General features: G+C 41.1%; 1 protein-coding gene across 11 annotated transcripts in view; it reads left to right on the forward strand.

The window, feature by feature from the left end:
• The window catches only part of SHLD2 (shieldin complex subunit 2), a 77290-nt gene that overhangs the window by 8505 nt on the left and 47820 nt on the right, over window positions 1-20965 (forward strand). For 9 of the 11 annotated variants that reach the window (XR_013378005.1, XM_077895274.1, XM_077895282.1 and 6 more), the window contains 2 exons: window positions 11744-11836; window positions 15914-15960. The gene's annotated coding sequence lies outside the window, so the exon portion shown is untranslated. Of the gene's footprint in view, window positions 1-11743; window positions 11837-15913; window positions 15961-17802; window positions 17859-20965 lie in introns of all 11 variants that reach the window. The other 2 variants (XM_077895278.1, XM_077895279.1) reach the window with 2 other exon arrangements.

Here is a 20965-nt window from a genome sequence, read left to right on the forward strand (position 1 = left end):
CATGTCCAGACACAACCAAGAGCTATGTGGGAGAACAGCAGTTTGCTCCCGTACGTACTTCCACAGCCCTGCCAGCTAGCTGCCGCTCTTTCGGGTGAGCCTCAGGAGTTAGGAATGGGTTCTGTGCCATGCCCCTGCTGTAGAGGAGGATGGAAGGAGGACTTTCTGACACTCTGAACTTCTAAAGGACAGATAGGCACTGCCAGCAAGGAAGAAAGCAGGAGGAATAATTGTGAAGTTGGTAACCATCAGTGTTTGCTGATTTGCCCCAGAAAATAACTGCCCTGCTCTGTGCTCTCACTGTGATAATATATTCCCTTAGAATATCAGCACAGTTTAAGAGGGGTGAAGCATTCTTAAATATAACACTGAATTATGCCTGTGGTTTCTGTTCTCTACATTGAGAAATCTGCAGAGTCTAGTTCCCTTTGAAAACTGTCATCATGTTTTATTTTTTTCTACTTTGAGACATTTGCTGAGTCTAGTTCAGAGATTTTTATATAATGATGGAGATTTTTTTATGTCATGATTTGAGATTTTATATAATGATTGTAGTTTTAAGAGTATGCCTCTTTTTTGGCGTGGGTGGGGGACACTGGCAGCTTTTAAGGCAGTATCTCCATGCTGTGGTGTTTATTGCCAGACAGGAAAGTAGAACGGAACCTGGAAACCCATCCTCAAGTTCGGGGGGAAAGTCTGAGATTTATAAAGATATATCAAATGTTCCGATGATTTTATAGGATCTTCAGATTAAGCTGCCAGCAGCAACTTAATGGTGTAACACACAGACTAGTGACTTAAATCAGTAGGAGGGCTAATCTGGCCTTTCTTGTGTTTGTGCTAAGGGCAGAGTGACAGCCTCATTGGAGTCTCTGTGTTACAGTTCATACCATCAGAAGCATAGTTTGGGATAAGACTTTTTTTTTGAGAGAGAGAAAGAGCTCGCACATATGCGGGGTGGGTGGGTGGGGGGAGAGGCAGAGAGAGAATCCCAAGCAGGCTGCATACCCATGGGAGTGTGGTCCCATGATGCTGAGATCCTATCCTAGCTGAAATCAAGAGTCCGGCGCCCAACCGACTGAGCCACCCAGGTGCCCCAAGATAAGACTGTTTTGAAGATGCGTCAGGCAGACATGTAAAAGGGCCCTTTACATATATTTGCCCTCCACAGTTTTCTTGTCAAAGATAGAATCTTTATAATTGTAGTCCTGGAGGGCCATCTAAAAACAGTGAAATACAAAGGGATTCATCTTAGATTCTAGATATCACCAGCCATCCACAGTGAAAGTTCTGGTCAGCTATTTAAAAAAAAAAAAAAAAAAAGAACAATGAAGTATCAGTGAACAGCAGTACACCAGCGGGAAGGTGCTGATACAGAGAGACTTTCAGAACAAGGGAAGTTGTAATGAGAGGCTCAAATTAAAGCAAGTATGTCTCCTTACCTTCATGTGTTTTTTATAGGTCAGATATAAAATGGAATTATTTTTTAATAACAATTTGATGTATTTTAATAAGTATTGTAAAGAATTCTAGACTTTCACTATCTTCTGTGATTTTATACTCTGTCTTGCCGCTTTCATTATTCAATACAAAAAAGAAAAAAAAGGAAATAGAGAATCAATCACACTGGCTTTAACTAGAAAAAATTTAATTGGAAAAAAACGAAAACACCTAAGCCCTGACAAATTTCAATTCCTTGCCTCTTATGATTTTCATTTATTTTAACATTTTCTTAGAGAAAAATTAAAAAGTGTGCACATGAGAATAACAGAAAACCTGCCCCATCAGCCTGCAATGACTGTGCATTTTCAACTACAGGTATTCCTCACTGACCCAGCTCTTGCTGTCTGAATTCAGAAACAGAACAGATGGGACAGCAAGGGATGCTTAGATGTATTCCTAACCCATTTCTGCAGACTCATGTTATTTCTAATCCAAATCACTGTTTTTTCATATTGGTTCTCATTATGGAACATCTATGTTTTCCTAATTTTTCTCTATAGTTATCAGTTAAAACAGTAATAACCGTCAAATGAATTTGAATTTTATTTTATTTTTCTTAGTGTGCAAGTGAGGAGGTGGGGGGGCAGAGGGAAGGGAAGGAAAGAGAATCTTCTTTTTTTATAAATATTTTATTTATTTATTAATGAGAGACACACAGGGAGAGAGAGAGGCAGAGACACAGGCAGAAGGAGAAGCCGGCTCCATGCAAGGAGCCCAATGTGGGACTTGATCCCGGGTCTCCAGGATCACGCCCTGGGCCGAAGGCAGACAGCTAAATCTCTGAGCCCCCCAGGGATACCTGAGAGAGAGAGTATCTTAAGCAGCCTTCACACTCTACCAAGAGTCTGACATGGGGCTGGATCTTGTGACCCTGAGATCATATCCAAGTCGAAATCAAGAGTCGGATGCTCAGCTGACTAAACCACCCAGGCACCCCTGAATTTGAATTTTATTTTTAATTTTTAAAAAATATTTATTCATGAGAAACACAGAGGCAGAGACTTAGGCAGAGGGAGAAGCAGGCTCCTTGAGGAGCCCAATGCAGGACTCGATCCCAGGACTTTGGGATCATGACTTGAGCTGAAGGCAGACACTCAACCACTGAGCCACCACCCAGGTGTCCTTGAATTGTGAAGAATAGGATAAGACCTCAAAAGTCTGAAATATGAAAAAATAATACTTAAAAATGTGTATTTAGGCTCACAAAAACATTCCATGATGTACTTAAGATACTAACCATTGAAAAAACAATGACTAGATGTGTTCAATTTTTCCACTTTTTAATTTTTTTTATATTTTGAAATAGTTTTATTTATAATAATTCATTTTGAAATAACTTTTTTTAAAATTTTTATTTATTTATGATAGTCACACACAGAGAGAGGCAGAGACATAGGCAGAGGGAGAAGCAGGCTCCATGCACCAGGAGCCCGACGTGGGATTCGATCCCGGGTCTCCAGGATCGCGCCCTGGGCCAAAGGCAGGCGCTAAACTGCTGTGCCACCCAGGGATCCCTGGGATAACTTTTTTTTAAAGATTTTATTTCTTCATGAGAGGGAGAGAGTGGCAGAGACACAGGCAGAGGGAGAAGCAGGCTCCCTGTGAGGAACCCAATGCGGGACTCGATTCCAGGACCTCAGGGTAACGCCCTGAGCCCAAGGCAGATGCTCCACCACTGAGCCACCCAGGCGTCCCTGAAATAACTTTTTCTACAAAGAATTTTAGATATATAGAAGAGATAATTTTTGAGATAATTTAAATATATACAAGATACTGCAGTTTCTTTCACCCATCTTTGCACAATGATAACATCTGACGTAGCCAAAATACCTTTATCAAAATTAAGAAATTAACATTGGTACAGGTAGATTGATTTTTAACTGTCATTTCAGCCAAATTGCCGTGTTGACCGACACACTTCTTGCTGAGTTACCTGGAACTCTACCACTGATCTTAATCATAATCGCCTCTATGCTCCCAGCTCTATGTGATGGTCATGTTTGGTACCCTGTGACCTTCATCCCCTGTTCCTCAGGCTACAGATGACTGACTGCCTTTTGGGCAGGTACCCAGCCATGTCCAGTCTAAATGCTGGCCAGAAACCTCTGATGTGGCCAGAAAAATGGCTTTCCAATTTTAGTTTTCTTTCTAATCCAGGTGTCTACAATATCCTCCCCACTTTCAGAATGGGTTGAAATGTCATTCATTTAAACCAAGAAAGCCTGATCAGAATGGTCTGGGTTAGATTAACTGGACCATAGTTCCCTGTGGCCGGAGGGTGTGCATCTGTGGGTTTGCTGGGGAGGGAGAGGCAGAAGCAGGAACGGCAGAGGTTAGCTAGGGCACCTCGCTAGACAGAGTCTCTTCATTGGATCAGTTTAATGGCTTTACCTGTATCTTCTGTTGCATGTTTGTTCTTTGCAATTTTTGACTCTAGAGATGGAGATCTTTTCAGGTTCTGGAACATTTGCAACTGTTACCTCTTCCAATCCTGTCTCTACCCCCTGTTCCTTCCTCCTTCACTTTATCTTCATTGTTTCTTACCTATTCTTTTTGTGTTTTCCAACTTTATATTTTTTTTATCTTTCATTCTATAGGTGGCCAGGGTCAGGCCATGTGCCACTTAATCCAAGGTTTGCAGTTTCCTGGGCCATCAAACAATGCAAACCTTGGTTAGAAGACTTCAGGCATTGGTTTTCTTTGTGAGGACTGTTACCCTGAGGATGTTGCCCTTTAAAGTTACAGGTTATTGTGGGGACACTCTTTCTTTAGGCTCATCATTTATTTTATGTGGGTCCTGAGCTTTGAATTATGTTTTTAGTACCATCAAACTAAAATTTATATTCTCCCTCATGATCGAATGCCCTCAGCAAACTGGTCCAAAGCAAACGTCTTAATAGTTCCTGCACCAAGCTGATGTGCTTGGGTCTTTGGGGCAGCTTTTCAGGAATATGGTCTGGACACATTATTGGCTGTGAACACGGATGCAGTGCTAGCTGCAGGGTTTTGCTAAAAGACTTGACGTTCCCTGGACCATAACTTAGGAAAGGGAAAGAAGGTTATCTTCTCTTCTGGGTCCTTCCGCACAAACATACTGGAGATTTTTCTCACCCCAAGACTTAGTTTCAGATGGGATAGGAGCTAAGAATTCCAAACTTCTCCCTATTTTCTACCTCCTTTTTCTCTCTGTATTCCTCCCCCTAGTTTTTATATCCTCTTGATTGTTGTGGGAGAACTGTACTTACGCCATTACCTGCCGCTTCCTGGATGCTGTAGTTTACAGTATAAACTGTGCCAGGAAAGTTTTCTTGCTTTGGTTTGTGATATTTAAAGCCAAGGTCTTAGAATTTTAAAAACCCTTAGATCTTGAAAGTGAAATTCTTAGCTTTTGACAATTATGGTTTCCATGGATTAAGGACTTAAATCTAAAATCTGAAAGTATAAAACTCTTAGAAAAAAATATAGTTGTAAATATTCATTATTTTATATTAGGCAACAGGTTCTTAAATACATCACCAAAAGCACAAACAAAAAATAGATAGATTTGACTTCATCAAAATTCAAAACGTTTGTGCATGAGGATACTATCAAAATAGTGAGATATTGAAGTACCAGTACCTTTTCAAGAGAGTGAGTAGGTCCAGAACTCAAGACAGACTTCTAAGCTAGAGAAGATTTTGTCATCATCAGTGAGGAGGCAGTGTAACATGGTAGTCCCAGGATGGATGTGAGAAGAGCAAAGAAAGGAGTCCTGAGGGAGTAAGTAGAGAAAGGAAGGAGTGATCTGAGAGGTTGAAAGAAGGGTTTGAATTTTCATAGAAGCTTCCCTCTCTCAACTCTAAGCTCCTTGAGGGCTTGACTGTGCCATGTTCATCATTTTATCCCCAGTTCTTGTCATAAAGTAGGTTTCCAGTAAATGTTGTTAAATGAAAACTGAGACGCCTTAAGAAACTGATCAGCTGTGTCCGATCTCAAATAGGTCAACTGACCTCAAATAGGTCAACTGACGTAAGGGCGGAGCAACGGGTTGCTGATTGATTGTCTTCTGTTGAAGACACTCTGGTGGAATCTCCGTGCTGGGGGTACATTGCCAGATGGCTGAGGACCAGGAGTGAGCGGTTGCAAGAGTGGAGACAGTGCAGACATTCTTTTCAAAAAGCTGGAAGGATAGTAGGGAGAGTGCATGTTGTATCAAGATGAGAGAGATGTCAGCATGGTTACGTGCTTCACAGGAGAAGTCAGTAGAGAGGGAGAACTTGGGGATCCCTGGGTGACTCAGCGGTTTAAGCGCCTGCCTTTGGCCCAGGGCGTGATCCTGGAGTCCTGGGATCGAGTCCCACATCGGGCTCCCTGCATGGAGCCTGCTTCTCCCTCCTCCTGTATCTCTGCCTCTCTATGTCTATCATAAATAAATAAATAAATAAATCTTAAAAAAAAAAAAAAAGAAAGGGAGAACTTGATACAGGGAGAAGAAGGAGGTATGTGAGATTGACTGAACATTATCCTTAGGATTAGAGGGAATGGAGTAAAGATAAGAGATTTGAGTAGGAACAGGAATATAGTTTCCACTGACCATGGGAATAATGGAAGGAGGGATGGTGTCAATGGAGAGCAGTGTTTGGGTGGTAGGTGAGGAATTTGGGGCCTGGATATACTTGATGAATTTTTCTGGTGGAGTGGTGGGGATGAAGTCATTGGCTGAGATTATAGGGACAGAAAATGGTGATTGTAGGGGAGAGTCTGAGGAGAAAGGGAGAATTTTGAGCTGGCCATGGGGGAAAATGAGGGAGCTAACTGAACAGGATTGCTTCGATGAGTTGTAATGACACATTTTTCATGGCTCTGGTGTGTGAGTGGTCCCCACCCACCACCCCATCTCAAGGCTCAGCAGGCCAAGCCTCTGAGCAGACAAGGCGAAGGAGTGGATTGACCTTGGTGGTCTGGGTTTAAACGGGCCAATGAGGCAGAAAGGGAAGCAAGAGATTCCAGCAGTGATGGTGTTCAAGGTGACGGGCCATGGAGTCCAGGCTGACAAGGGAATGACGGAGACCACAAAGTAGCATCTGGGACATGGGGTGGTGGAGACTGGGGGTTGGAATTTAGATTAAGTTAAATTGAAGCTTACCCAGGGGGAGCAGGAGCTGGCCAGGGACTGGGTTTCTGAAGCAGAGAGGTGAAGGGTTGGGGTTGGGCCGCTCCGGGACCGTAAAGCAGGGGCGTTGCAGAAAGCGAGGTGCTCACAATCGGCCTGGAGCAATGGGCGGGAAGGCCCCGAACGGGGTCCCAAAGTCCTTGGGGAGCGTGTGAGAGGGGCTGGGAGGTCAGCGATGGCAGAAGCAGAGGGGCAGGGCCAGGACGGCCTGCTGAGCCGGGGCCAGGCCGCCCGCAGGCTGCGGGCAGGAGGCAGGAATGGAGCTGGCGCCAGGTTTAGCCCGGACCAGACGAGGCTGAGATGTGCTCTTTGGGTTCCAGGTGCAGCACCGGTCGTCGGGAGGAGCAGCCCAGGCGGGGGTCGGGGGGCACCGCAGACACGGGCAGAGCGAGCAGAGCGCCGGCCCAGGCCCTGGACGGGGTGACGAGACACGGGGTGGTCATGGCTGATCTCCACATTTGTATTAGTTTTGTGGGAAAATAGGTTTATGCTGATGCACCGAGATTCAGCTCCTGCACGGAGCTGATGACTGCACCGTCCTCACAGCCATGCAGCTGGCTCCGCGGTCTGGCCTTTGCTCAGCGGGTCGTAAAGAAGCCTGCGTGGGGCGTGGGGCGGTGTTCTTCCTTGGCGGGGCTCAGCCTAGGCGAGGAGGGCCGCACGGTGGAAGCACTTGGCCAGGGTCGCCTGGACCCTTGACCCTGACGGACTTGTCTCTACAGGGTGGGCAGATCGGTAGAGATGATCCTGAGTCCAAATCGGGATGAGAAATGATAGGCTTTGGAGTGAGGAAGCTGATGCCAACTGGAGGGGAAATATCAGAAGTTTTGAGTCCCAAAAGGAGAGAATAGCAATAGGAATGATTCCTGATCTTCTTGATCACTTATAAATTTAATACCATTGCAGCAATATTTAAATCCTATTTAAGGTGAAAAGCATTAAATGTCTATTTTCAGAATTAGAAAACGTGTCCATTTATAAAGTTGCAAAACCATATTCTTGAAGTTTTACCTCTCCCAAAATGGCTTTCTTTTTTTTTTTTTAATATTTATTTATTTATTATTTATGATAGACATAGAGAGAGAGAGAAGCAGAGACACAGGAGGAGGGAGAAGCAGGCTCCATGCCAGGAGCCCGATGCGGCACTCGATCCCGGAACCCCAGGATCCCGCCCCGGGCCAAAGGCAGGCGCTAAACCACTGAGCCACCCAGGGATCCCCTCAAAATGGCTTTCTTAAAACCAAAACTTCTACTACATTGATTTTGACATATTTAAAATATACTTTCAGACTTCCTCGGGTTAAGGAATACTTAGACTCATGATGCACGGTATTTTTACAAACCCCTAAGAATATTGGTATGTAAAAAAACAAAACAAAAACAGAATATTAATATGTGCTCTTGAACACTTATCTTGATAAGCACTGAATAATGTATAGATAGAAATATTGAATCATTATACTGTATATCTGAAACTAGTGTAATGCTGTATGTTAATTATACTTTGATTCTTTTTTTAAAGATTTTATTCATTTATTCATGAGACATAGAGACAGACAGAAAAACAGATACAGGCAGAGGGAGAAGCAGGCTCCATGCAGGGAGCTGGACATGGGACTCGATCCCGGGTCTCCAGGATCAGGCCCTGGGCCAAACTGCTGAGCCACCCAAGGATCCCCCTCAGATTTTTAACTGTATGGGAGTCAGTGCCCCTAACACCCACTTTGTTCTGGGGTCAACTGTATTTCTAATTTTCTAGAATACTAAACCGTATGGCGATATATGTATTTGCATAAAATTTTATCACGTATTCTTTATTTATTTCCATAGTGTAGATTCTTGGAAATGGATTTGTTTGTTCAAAGGCTATAAGCATTTCTGAAGATCCTGACACATACTGCTTAGAAAAATTCTTAATGATATGGTAACATAATTGGCACTTCCAGCAATGACTAAATTTTGCAAATGGTCACAGTAAACACCAAACGCAAAAAACACCACCTGAATATTTTCAAATCTATATGGGGGATGTGAGACTGACATAGATGGCCATATCTTGGTAATGGAAAACATTTTTGTTCTTATTCAGATAACTCCAGGCCGGATGATGACTGAATAGGTAACACACAGGGTTTTAGATAATTGAATGACTGATCTGATGAGGCAGATGGTGGTTTGAAGCCAGTGTGAGCTATGGAATAGAAAACAAAATGGTATTTCATTTCATTACACATATAGGTTCAGGGCACTAAATCTATGTGCTGGAATCTGTAAGGAGGTGTTACTGGTTTAAGGATACAACTCAGGAACAGCCAAATGGAAGAGACATGTAGGACAAGGCATGGGGGAAGGGGCACTTCCACGGCCACTCTGGACACATCGCCCCTCCAGCACCTTAATATGTTCAGCTACTGGGAAGCACTAACCTTGTGTTTTTGTTTTTGTTTTTTTTTTTTAAAGCAGATTTTATTTTGGTGGTGGAATTCTCTATTGTTTTTTGAGAGTATGGGTTTTTGGTTTTTGGTTTTGAGGATGTTAACCAATCTTCTTGATGGTCTGTGAAAAAGTAGGTTCCATCATACAATTTTGAGAAGAAGCTACATACTGTATCCCTTTCCCACTTGGTGATAAACGGTGAATATCAACGTTCATCAGCTTAATAAAGCTCAGGGAAATGATACTACCACTAACGATTTAACATTTATTGAGTACTTAGTATTTTGAGGCTCTGTTTTAACAATCCCACACACATTAATCTTTACAACAAGTCTCTCTTCTGTAATTATGTCCTTTTGTCTACAGATGAGAGAATTGAAGTCCAGACTGGTGAGATAACAGGCCCAAAGTTACCATAGCATGACTTAGTACATGGAAGAGCCAGGACGCCATCCCAGATAGACTGGCTCCAGAGGATTTTCATGCACTACCTTGTATTATTTGTAACCTAAAAGAAGACGGTTTAGTATTAAGTGCAGCATTTCTCAAGCTTATTTAACATTGGAAGCTCATGGTCTTTCAATATTTTTTTAGGGATTAGTCTTCCATGGAGTTAACTTGGAAGTGTTGCCTGTAGCCAGCCTGCTCTAATGCAGTCTCTTAAACACCATTATTTTAGAACAGAACATTTTTTTTTTAAAAAAACATTTTGGTTTTCTGTTGATAATAGTAAATACTATATTTATTTGTTACTTTAAAATGTTATTGAAAAGCTAGTATTTTAACTTCAGGACATTTTATATTGTCTTTTGTAATGACCTTCCTAGGAATTTTTGAAAGGTCAACATCACTTTACACTGTTTGATGTACTATAGCAGTTTTAATCCAAATCGCTATTTTACTCTGCTTTCTGTGCTCTTAATTAAAAATTTCTTTACAAAGAGCACCTGGGTGGTTCAGTGGTTGAGCGTCTGCCTTCTGCTCAGGGCGTGATCCTGAAGTCCCAGAATCGAGTCCTGCGTCAGGCTCCCTGCATGGTGCCTGCTTCTCCCTCTGCCTGTGTCTCTGCCTCTTTCTCTGTGTCTCTCATGAATAAATACATAACATCTTTAAAAATTTTTCTTTACAAGATAAGAAACTGACAGCTTTTTGGTGCTTTGGAACATGATGGTAACTGACATCTTGAGCTTGAACCTTGACTCTGCCTCTGTGCCTCTCTACAAGCTATGTGACCTTAGAAAAGTCACTTTATTTCTCAAAACTTCTGTTTCTTCCTATAAAAGATAAGGTTAATATCTTGCAGGGTGGCTGTGAATCAAATGAGAAAATTCATAGAATGTCTGACACATAGAAAGCTCACGACCAATGGTAGTTGCTCTCAATTCTATACCATGAATGAATTGGAAATTCATTAGTTGGAAAAGAAAGGTCACTTTGCATTTGAACTGCCTCAGCGTTAATGCTGACATCAGCTACCTTTCTGATAAAGTGATGTTGTCCCGATACAGATTGTATGGGAGTTAAAACCAGTTTCCTTCTGGCTTTCCAACTGACATAATAAGCAAAGCCTGACTGGGCAAACATAGACCTATTTATTAGATCACTTATTATTAATGTTAAACCAGCTCTGGTGCTGACTTATCCTGTTCCTTTTGAAATTTCACTGTTGTCATTTAAAATCTGCCAGACCTTGAGAAGCTTCACAGAATGCTAAAGGGTTTAATCCATCCTCCAGAACATGTGAAGTTTATATTCCAAAGTGGTCCTCTCCATTCAGCAGTATGTTCAGAATCATGCATGTAGGACAGAATTGCTCCTATTTTTACCCTTGCTACTGGAGGTTTGTTCAGTTTTCCTGGCACTCAACTTTGGAGTTTAGGGGGGGCAGTACTTAACACATCTAACCAAAGCATGAATAATTATTTAAAATAAAATGATTTTTTGAAAGATTTTAATTATTCATGAGACAGAGAGAGAGAGAGAGAGAGAGGCAGAGACACAGGCAGAGGGAGAAGCAGGTTCCATGCAGAGAGCCCGACTCAGGACTCGATCCCGGGTCCTCAGGATCACTCCCTGGGCTGAAGGCAGACGCTCAACCACTGAGCCCCCAGGCATCCCCTAAAATAAAATGATTAAAAGGTGAAAGCAATTTATGGAGATTTGGCAATTGCCCTATGACTTACTCCTTCAGCAAAAAGAAAATGGGTTTGTTTTGAGCTGTATGTGGGGGGATCTCTCTAGGATTCTATCCTAAGTACCTCTTCTAGCCCTGGTACCTAGTAAGCACTCAGTAAATACTTATTGATGGACTGAATTTGATTTCTAATCCCAATTTTATGGCTTGCAACTTCTATAAACCTGGACCTTCTGGGAGTTTCTAAGCTTCAGTTTCCTCTTATGTAAAAAATGAGGTACCAATAGTTACGTCCCAGGATTGTTGTAACAGTGGAGTGTTCGTGCATTTAAAATAGCCAGCATGGCCCATGGCACATAGTGGGCCTCTGGTGCATTACATGCTTTCCCAGACACCTACCTCACTTTGTTCTTCAGTAATATTATCAAGCACTTTCTCACTCCCTAAACACTAAGAAACCATGTTCAAGAGAGAATTCGAGTGTTTGCCAATTAAACTGAAAATATATTCCTTTGTAGCCAACACTTGGAATGTTTCAGCAAAAGTGATCGTATGCTCGACAGACCTTGGTTTGAATTCTGGCTTCACAACCGACTGTGTTATGACCTTAGGTAAGTTACTTAACCTGTCCGTAAAGTATCATGAGGTTGAAATGAGTAATAATATGTATAAAACATCTGGTAATATTGCCTGGTTTGTGCAGGCACAGAAGAGATTTATTATTTTAAGTTGAGACTTTTATTTAATCTAATAATTTACATTGGTAGTTGGTGTATATCAAGGGCCTACTCTACTCTAACCCTGTTAAGAGCAGCCAGGAAGATTTTGAATGAACATTGAGCATATGATTATGTAGGTGACTGACGTTGGCCTTCCCTGAAATCAGGTTCAGCAGGAGTGACTTTTTTTTTTTAAGATTTTATTTGTTTAGAGAGAGAAAGTGCATGTGTGCACATGAGCAAGGGGAGGTACAGAGGCAGAGAGAGCTAATCCCAAACTAACTCTACTGAATGCAGATTCTGATGGGAGGCCTGATTTTACGACCCTGAGACCATGACCTTTTTTTTTTTTTTTTTTAAAGACTTAATTTATTTATTTGAGAGGCACAGGCAGACACTTTACCAAATGAGCCACTCAGGTGCCCCAAACATTGTTCTTTTAATAGAAAACATTCTTGAAATAGAAACCAAAAGAACAGTAGAACAGATCAACAAAAGTAAGAGCTGGTTCTTTGAAAGATTTAATAAGATTGATAAACCTCTGGCCAGACTTATCAAAAAGAAAAGAGAAAGGACTCAAATAACAGAAAACATTGTTGAAACAAAATTCAATATAGTTTTAATTACTTATGATTAAATTTTCTTGGATGTGCAAATATTTTTCAAAAATGTCACATAAAGATCTGGCCTCAAAATCTTTATGTTAAGGATATTATGTGAATGTTGTAGGTAGTTTAGAGATGCTTTTGTCTCCTCCGCTGATGACATTATTTATGTATCTGCTTCCATTGTTGTTAGTCATTATCAACTCTTCAACCTCTTATATTTGTTCTAACAAATATTTATATAGTGTTCATAAATTTACATAAAATGAAATTGTTATAAAGAAATAAAGTAAGTTGGTTTTATTGGGTGTATTGAATTTTAGAGCAGAAAGGGTGCTCAAGAGAAATAACATTTATGGAATAATTTCTGATGCTAGATTGGAGCTTAAGTGCTTTTTATGTGTGTCTCATTTAAGGTGACAATTTATATGAATTTTGTGTTTGGAAAAGGAATGAGATTATCAGTTATTCCAAAAAGCTTGAAGTAAGCTCTCTTTCTCCCTCCCTCTCATGAATTATTCTTGTATGGGTGTGTGTGTATATATATATATATATATTTTTTTTTTTTTAAGATTTTATTTTATTTATTCATGAGAGACAGAGAGAGGAGAGAGAGAGAGACATAGGCAGAGGGAGAAGCAGGCTCCCCGCAGGGAGCCCCATGTGGGACTCCAGGCTCATGCCCTGAGCTGAAGGCAGACACTTAAGTGCTGAGCCACCCAAGAGTCCCTTGTATTGTATTGTATTATAGAGATTGATTTGTTTTCCTAGAGTAATTAAAAATTAAAGGAGTTCCACTTGATGGGATGAGCACTGGGTGTTATATCTTGGCAAATTGAATTTAAATTAAAAAAATAATAAAAATCTAAATAAAGGAGTTTTTAAAAAAAATATTTTATTTATTTATTTGACACAGAGAGAGAGGGAGAGAGAAGCAAAAGCAGGGGGAAAATGCGGGGAGCCCGATGCTGCGGGGCTCAGTCCCAGACTCTGAGGCTTAACCAATTGAGCCCCCCAGCCTTTTAAAAAGATTATTTATTTGAAAGAGAGAGAAAGTGAGGGGGGTGAATACTGGGCTTTAATCAGATCTTTTAAATAGTTTTTTTTTTTTATTTTTTTATTTTTTTAAACAGTTTTTAAAAATATTTTGGGGGGATATGGTATTAAGTTTGCAATTCTTAAGCTTTTGCACTAAAAGTAGTACAGAAACCACAAATCAAAAATCTACTCTAAAAATTAAAAATAGAACTACACATGGTCCAGTAATTCCACTTTTGGGCATATATCTGACGGAAATGAAATTACTGTCTTCAAGAGTCATCTGCCCCCATGTTCATTGCAGCATTATCTACAGTACCGAAGACATAGAAACAACCAGAATGTCCATCAGTGGATGAATGGATAAAGAAAATGTGGTATGTGCCACACGCACACTGGAAAGTTTAGTCATAAAAAAGAAGGAAATCTTGCAGTTTACAAAAATAAAAAATGGGTGGAACCTGAAGGCATTATGTTAAGAACGACAAATACTGTGTGATCTCACTTAGTTGTGGAATCTGAAAATCAAAACAAAAACACCAAAGGCCCAGAAACAGAGAACCAATCTGTGGTTGCCGGAGGCAGAGGATGGGGGAAATGTGTGAAAGTGGTCAAAGGGTACAGATATCCAGTTATAACATAAATTAGTTCCGGGGATGTAATGTACAGCATGGTGACTGTAGTTAAAGATACTACACTGGGGGTGCCTGGGTGGTGCAGTCTGTTAAGTGTCAGTCTCTTGGTTTTGGCTCAGGTCCTGATCTCAGGGTTGTGAGACTGAACCCTGCACTGGGCCCTGCACACAGCTCTGAGTCTGCTTAAGTTTCTCCATCTCCCTCTGCCTCCCCCCCACCCTCACCCCAGCTTTCACTCTCTCTCAAATAATAAATAAATTAATTAATTAAATAAATAAATAAATAAATAAATATTTAAAAATACTGTATTGTGTATTTGGAAGTTGCTGTGAGAATAGATTTTTTTTTTTTTTTTGAGAATAGTTCTTAAATGTTCTCATCACAGGGAAAAAATTGTGATTGTATGGTGATGGATGTTTACTAGATTTATTGTGATCATTTTGTGATATACATATAAGTCATTATGCTGTGTATGTTAAAAAGTAACATAATGTTATATGTCAATTAAATATCAATAAAACTAGGGGAAAAAAATCTTTCCAGATAAAAATGTTTGGCTGCTATTTTTATTTAAGGTACTGGTAAAGGGAAAGAAGTCAGGAGGTCAAGTTTTATGTATTATATTATGATTTTATTTTTTATTTTTTTAAGGTTTTATTTATTGATTCATGAGAGACAGAGAGAGGCAGAGACACAGGCAGAGGGAGAAGCAGGCTCCATGCAAGGAGCCCGATGTGGGACTTGATCCCAGAACTCCGGGATCAAGTCCTGTGCTGAAGGCAGATGCTCAACCGCTGAGCCACCCAGGCGTCCCACATTATGATTTTATATTATGAAAACCCAATTTAGTGATTTATACATACTTAGCATTAGTATGAGTGATCTCCCACCAAAACACAGTCTCTAAGGAGGGTGACTATTATGTTGGTGGGTCTGCTGACATTGTGTTGTTCTTGGTGTTCAAACTGGTCTTGTTGCCAAGATACAGGAAGGTGTTCCTTCAGTTGGAAATTGTAATGCATTTCCCCATAGAAAGAGTGTAGTTCAAATAGTACTTTTAATTCTAGTTATTCATCCATTAAGTTAAAATTTTAAGCTTCTGAGATAAGGCAGCTACTGTGGTATATACAGCTTGTTTTAACAAGGATAAAAAGATGAATGAAACCAGGGGTGATATAATGTCTGATCTCAAATAAGAGCTATTTTTTTGCTAGCTGCGGAAAAATAAAAGTAGTGGTTGAAAGTCATTTAACATGGTTATATTTCTTCCTTTCTTTTTCTATGGTTTTTAGGTACTTATGGATTAAATTGGCCTTTGGTGATTGCCCAGGGTTACCGCTTTATTTCATAATCTTGTTTCTTTGGAAAAATGTTTCCCAAGCTTTCTAACAAAGTCTCAGTGAACTTGGAGAAGACAATGTGTGCATAGGTTGGAGACTTTGCCTTTTTTGAAATGGAAAAATTCTTGCCTCAGCATTACTGAGTTAATGTACAGTTAGTACAAAGTTTTCATTTCTAATTGCTGACTTGCTTGGTGAGTGAATGATTGATCATAATCAACTAGAAAGTGTAAGATAAAGCATGGTGACCTGATAGTTTTTCTGGTACAGTCAATTCTTTAGTGTGATGAGTGTTTTTATAAACATTTTTTCTGTCTCTCAGATAGTTTCTCTCCCTCACTCCTTTTTTAGGAGACCTTGATGGAAGGGTTGGAAGCCTTGATGTTTGAGTAGACAAGGTAAGCATTCAAGTAAACTCTTCAGTATTGTGACAATTGAATTGGTTGAATTGATATCAAAAAAAGAATTTCAGTTATTTAAAGAAGAGTGAATTATTAACCGTGTTAATAATATTTATATCTGCCATCGCAGTAAGCACTTCATGTTCATTATCTGATTTAAGCCTACCAAGAGTCCTGTGAGAGATACTGTTACACCTGCTTTACAGACTAGGGCTCTGAACCCCAGAAACCGACGAATTTCTGCTGTTGACATCGTGCACCTAACAAGTGTTGTGATATCGTGGAAGTAGTGTTTCTTCTTTCTTGCTCTTTTGTCTCCCCCCTCAAACTCATCCAATCTCATTATTTGTTACTTTGTGGGACTTCTTTGCTCCCACAGGTCAGATTTTGTTGTCGGGGTGGGTTTTCTGCACTCTCCTCATCTTCCATACTCTTTTGTGCATACTTTTTTCAAGGTTATACAGTTCAGCAAGTTAAGTCATTTGTTGGGGATTGTTCAAACAGGGATCCTCAGTCCCCCACCTTCATTACCCCTTCCCAGAGGTGACACTTCTTGACTGTCTTCACTGTTTGGGATTTGCCTGTGGTTTTTCAAATAACATATTTGAATTGATGTTACCTGAGTTTTTAGTTTAGGGCATAACTTGGGTTTGTATGATTTTCTGTGTCCTTATCACTAACTGAACTCAACAGTCTCTACCCGTTGCCCAGAGTTCTTGTTTTCTTTCACATAATTTATTCTGTTAACGTCATTGTCCTGAGGAAATTTCTCCTAGGGCAAAGTGCTGCGGTGCAGAGTAGCTTCTGCTTTCCCATAGAGCTCAGCTCTTATGTCAGGGGCTCTCTTTTCCTTTGTGTTGGGTCTTCTATTTCTTCTCTCCTGTGTCTGCTTTCTTGGTTCATTCTCTTACTTTGCATCCCTAGAGCCTCTACTGTACAAGATATTGAATTATCTTGACTGGACCTCAAATTCTTTTTTTTTCTTATTATCATCTGTTTTTTTCTCTATTCTTTCTGATGAATTTCCCTAACTTTAATTTCCAAGGTCTCTTTTAAAAAGCATTGTTACTGGGACACCTGGGTGGCTCAGTGGTTGAGCGTCTGTCTTCGGCCCAAGGCATGATCCCAGGGTACCGGGATCGAGTCCTGCATCAGGTTCCCCGCAGGGAACCTGCTCCTCCCTCTGCCTGTGTCTCTGCCTCTCTCTGTGTGTGTCTCTCATGAATAAATAAATAAAACCTTAAAAAAAAAGGAGTTTCTAAAAAAATAAATAAAATAAAAATTTCTTTGGTTAACATTGTGATTCCTCCAAGTTCCTTTTCTTTTCTTTTTTCTTTTCTCTTTTTTTTTTTTCTGATGAGTAATAATCCTGAGCTGTGAAAGGTTGATTAGAAGCTTTGAGTACATCACTGGTACTTGTTGACTGTGAGAGTTCACTGTCCAGGGACTGGGCTTTGCTGTCTACTAGGGAGCACTTGATCTCTGTTTCTGATTTCATTCCCCTTTTGGAGAAGTCTTTTAATCTCCTGCCTGGGGTCAGAAAGCCCACATGCATTTCCTTGGGAGCTGAGTAAGGGGAAAAGGCTGAGGATTTCAGCATTCAGTATATGTATGTGCTTACTTAATCCCCTGATTTCATTAAGTTCTATCTGCAATGTGCTTTGTCTCCTCTGTTCAGAAATCCTCTTCAGAGAATAACCCTCTAGAATTTTACCTTGGTGAGAGAGGCACAGTTAACCTAAGCACATGAAATTTAGGAAGGCATTGAGAGATGAAGCCGTTTCTTAAAGAGCTGTCAACTGACCTGCCTAATTTGGTGTCCCCTTCACCCGTTTCCAGAGGTACCATCTGTTACCAGGCCCTGTGCCTTTGGAGAATTCTGTGGACTAAGTCAGGTTAGTTTTTGGCTTTCTACATTCCTGGTTTAAGATTCAGCTTTCTTGGATCTGCTAGTAGTTACCACTGTTCCATCTGCTTTCCGGCCTTCAAACTTTTTTCTATGCCTTAAAAATACTTTATTAGCATTTCAGCTCAATTTTGGGAAAGAATGAAATTAAATGTGTATGCTCAATCTTTCCATCTTCTCAGAAACTTGCTAGATTTTTTTCGTTTGCCTAAGCATTTATCTATTCTTCTTTTTCTTTTAATTGTGGTAAAACACACAGAATCCTTAATCATTTTAAAGTGTGCAACTCAATAGCATTAAGGCACATACACCATGTTATGTACCCGTTGCCACTGTTTGGTTCCAGACTTTTTCATCACCCCCAAAAGGAAACCAGTGCCCATTAAACAGTCACTCCCTACTCCTCCCTCTCCCCAGCCCCTGGCAACCACTGATCTGTTTTCTGTCCCTGTGGATTTGCCAGATCTGCTGAAACATTTTTAGACAGGGCAATCAGGCAAGGCTTCTTTAGAGAGGATATTTGAGCAGAAATCTTATTGCCGGGCAGTGGGGGAGGGGCGGGCGGGCGGGCGGGCAGACGAAGCATCAGAAGTGTTGGGGAAAGTATCCTGCTTCTTTGTACACTTAGATGTACAAAGTTACAAGACTTTTGTTATCATCACCCTGAAAACCAGCAGAAGCCAAGTAAGAATCATAGTCTTAAAAACCCATCAGCGAGTGAAGATACAAGGAAACCTAGATGAATTAAACTCCAGAAAGTAACGAAAAGCTTCACAGTAGAGAAGAGGCCCATGGCTGCTCTGAGGTGAACAGCCCAAGAAAGGGGAACTGCCACAGATGGAGGAAAGGAGGAGCCAGCCACACTTTCGGGTGGCTCGTGTGGCTCCGTGCCGGAGGGCTGGCACACCTGGCTAGAACCCTGATGAGCCCCAGTTCTCCTGCACCAAGGAGCAAGTCTGCCTCCAGCCCTCAGCCACAGGTGATAAAACACACATCTGGGCCAGGAAGTGCCGCTGACAGCCCCTACCTGAGGCCCAGGGCTCTTCCTTCAATTGCACAGGGCACTGAACAGGGGTGAAGGAGCAGACCTGGAGAGCTGAGAGAAACCCAGCACAGGTGCCCTAGGTTTTCAGTTATGGAAGGCTGAAGGCAGAGAGAGCTGGAGATGCTCCCCCCCCGCAGCTCTGTGCTTTCAGTCCCCAAGGACTGAGGATGACTGCAGGAGAGGTGAGAAGCTCCCCTCATTCATTCCAGGCCTTCACGCAGTGTAGAAAGCCGCCCCCAGCAGGAAGGCTGGGGAGGAAGACCGGGCTGAGGGAGGTCACCTGTGCTGCAGGGAGCAAAGTGTGGGATGGGAAAGCAAAGAGAATAAGTGATAAACCTGGCAGTCATGCTTAACGCAGAGAGAGAGCTCCCAGGTTTTTTCTTTTTTTTGAAAATAAACTTTATTTTTTGGAATAGTTTTAGTTTTTTTTTTTAAGATTTGTTGATTTATTTGAGAGAGAGAGTGCAAGTGAGCATAAGGGGTTGGCAGAAGGAGAGGGAGAGAGAGAGAGACTCAAGTAGACTCCCTGCTGAGCATGGAACCCATGGAATAATTTGAATCTTATAGAAAAATCACAAAGATAGTACAGAAAGTTTCTCTATGCCCCTAACTGATTTCCCCCTATTGTGAACACCTCTAGTAGCATGGTATACTTGTTGTAAGTAATGAACTAATATTGATATATTATTTTTTAAAAAAATTTTATGTATTGAGACACACAGAGAGAGGCAGAGGGAGCAGCAGGCTCCCTGCAGGGGGCCCAATGTGGGACTCGATCTCGGGACCCCGGGGTCACACCCTGAGCTGAAGGCAGACGCTCAACTGCTGAGCCACCCAGGCGTCCTGATACATCATTTTTAACTAATGTCCATACTTTATTCAGATGTTCTTTGATTTTACCTAATGTCCTCTGTCTGTTCCAAGATCTCATCCAGGGTTCCATATTTCATTTAGTTGTCATTTCTCTTTAGGCTCCTCTGGGCTGTGGCAGTTTCTCAGACTTCCCTTGTTTTGATGACCTAGACAGTTTCGAGGAGTATTGTTGAGGAGTTTTGTAGAATGTCCCTCTATTAGTATTTGTTTCATATTTTTCTCATGATTAGGATTTTAGGTTTGGAGGAGGAAGACCATAGAGGCTATTTGCCATTTTCAACATATTAAGGGTACAGGACTTATCAATGTTGGTGTTGAGCTTGATCACCTGGTCGAGGTAGTGGTTTTCGAGCTTCTCCACTGTAAGTTACTCTCGTTTTCTCTGTTTCCATACTGCAGTCTGTGGCAGGAAGTCACTTATTTCAAGCCCACACTTAAGAAGTGGGTAGTTATGCTCTCCGTCCATAAGGGTGGAGAATCTACATAAATTACCTGGAATTCTCCCGTGCAGGAAATTTGTGTCTTTTCCCTCATTTATTTACTTAGTCAGTTATTTTATTTAACAGTATGGACTCATGGATATTTATTTTATACTTGAGGTTATAATCCAGTTACTACTTTATTTATTTTCTTGGTGAACTTGTTCCACCTTTGACCATTGGGAGCTTTCAGTTGGCTCTCATGTCTCTTTGACATAACCCCATCAAATTGTGTGTGTGTGTGAGAGAGAGAGGGAGAGAGCGAGGGCGAGGGAGAGCAAGCACTTTCTTTCTTCTGGCTCTGCGTGATGCTCCAGGTTTATTTGTACATTTCCTGCCACAGTCCTGTAGTCAGCTATTTCTCCAAGGAGCCCTGGTTCCTTGGAGAATAGAGAATGGGGAAACCAAGATCTAGGTGTTAGGTGTGCTTGTTGCTACTGAGATGTTGTGCTTGTAGGCCCTCTCAGCTGACAGAGCCAGGAACTGTAGGTGCATTAATCTGTATCTATACACATTCTATAAATATTTCTGTATGTACCCATCTATATCTATATTAAGCTAAATATGAGTTCATACTGACACGTCCAACTCAAATCTGTTGCCACATAGATCATTCTAAATTCCTCCCCTTGTTTATCTGTAAACTCTTATTCTAGTAGTGAGAAAGCTGGCTCACACCACCTGCCATCTGTTTACTTA

Source organism: Canis aureus, chromosome 4 (assembly GCF_053574225.1).
Source record: "Canis aureus isolate CA01 chromosome 4, VMU_Caureus_v.1.0, whole genome shotgun sequence".
Lineage (NCBI taxonomy): Eukaryota > Metazoa > Chordata > Mammalia > Carnivora > Canidae > Canis > Canis aureus.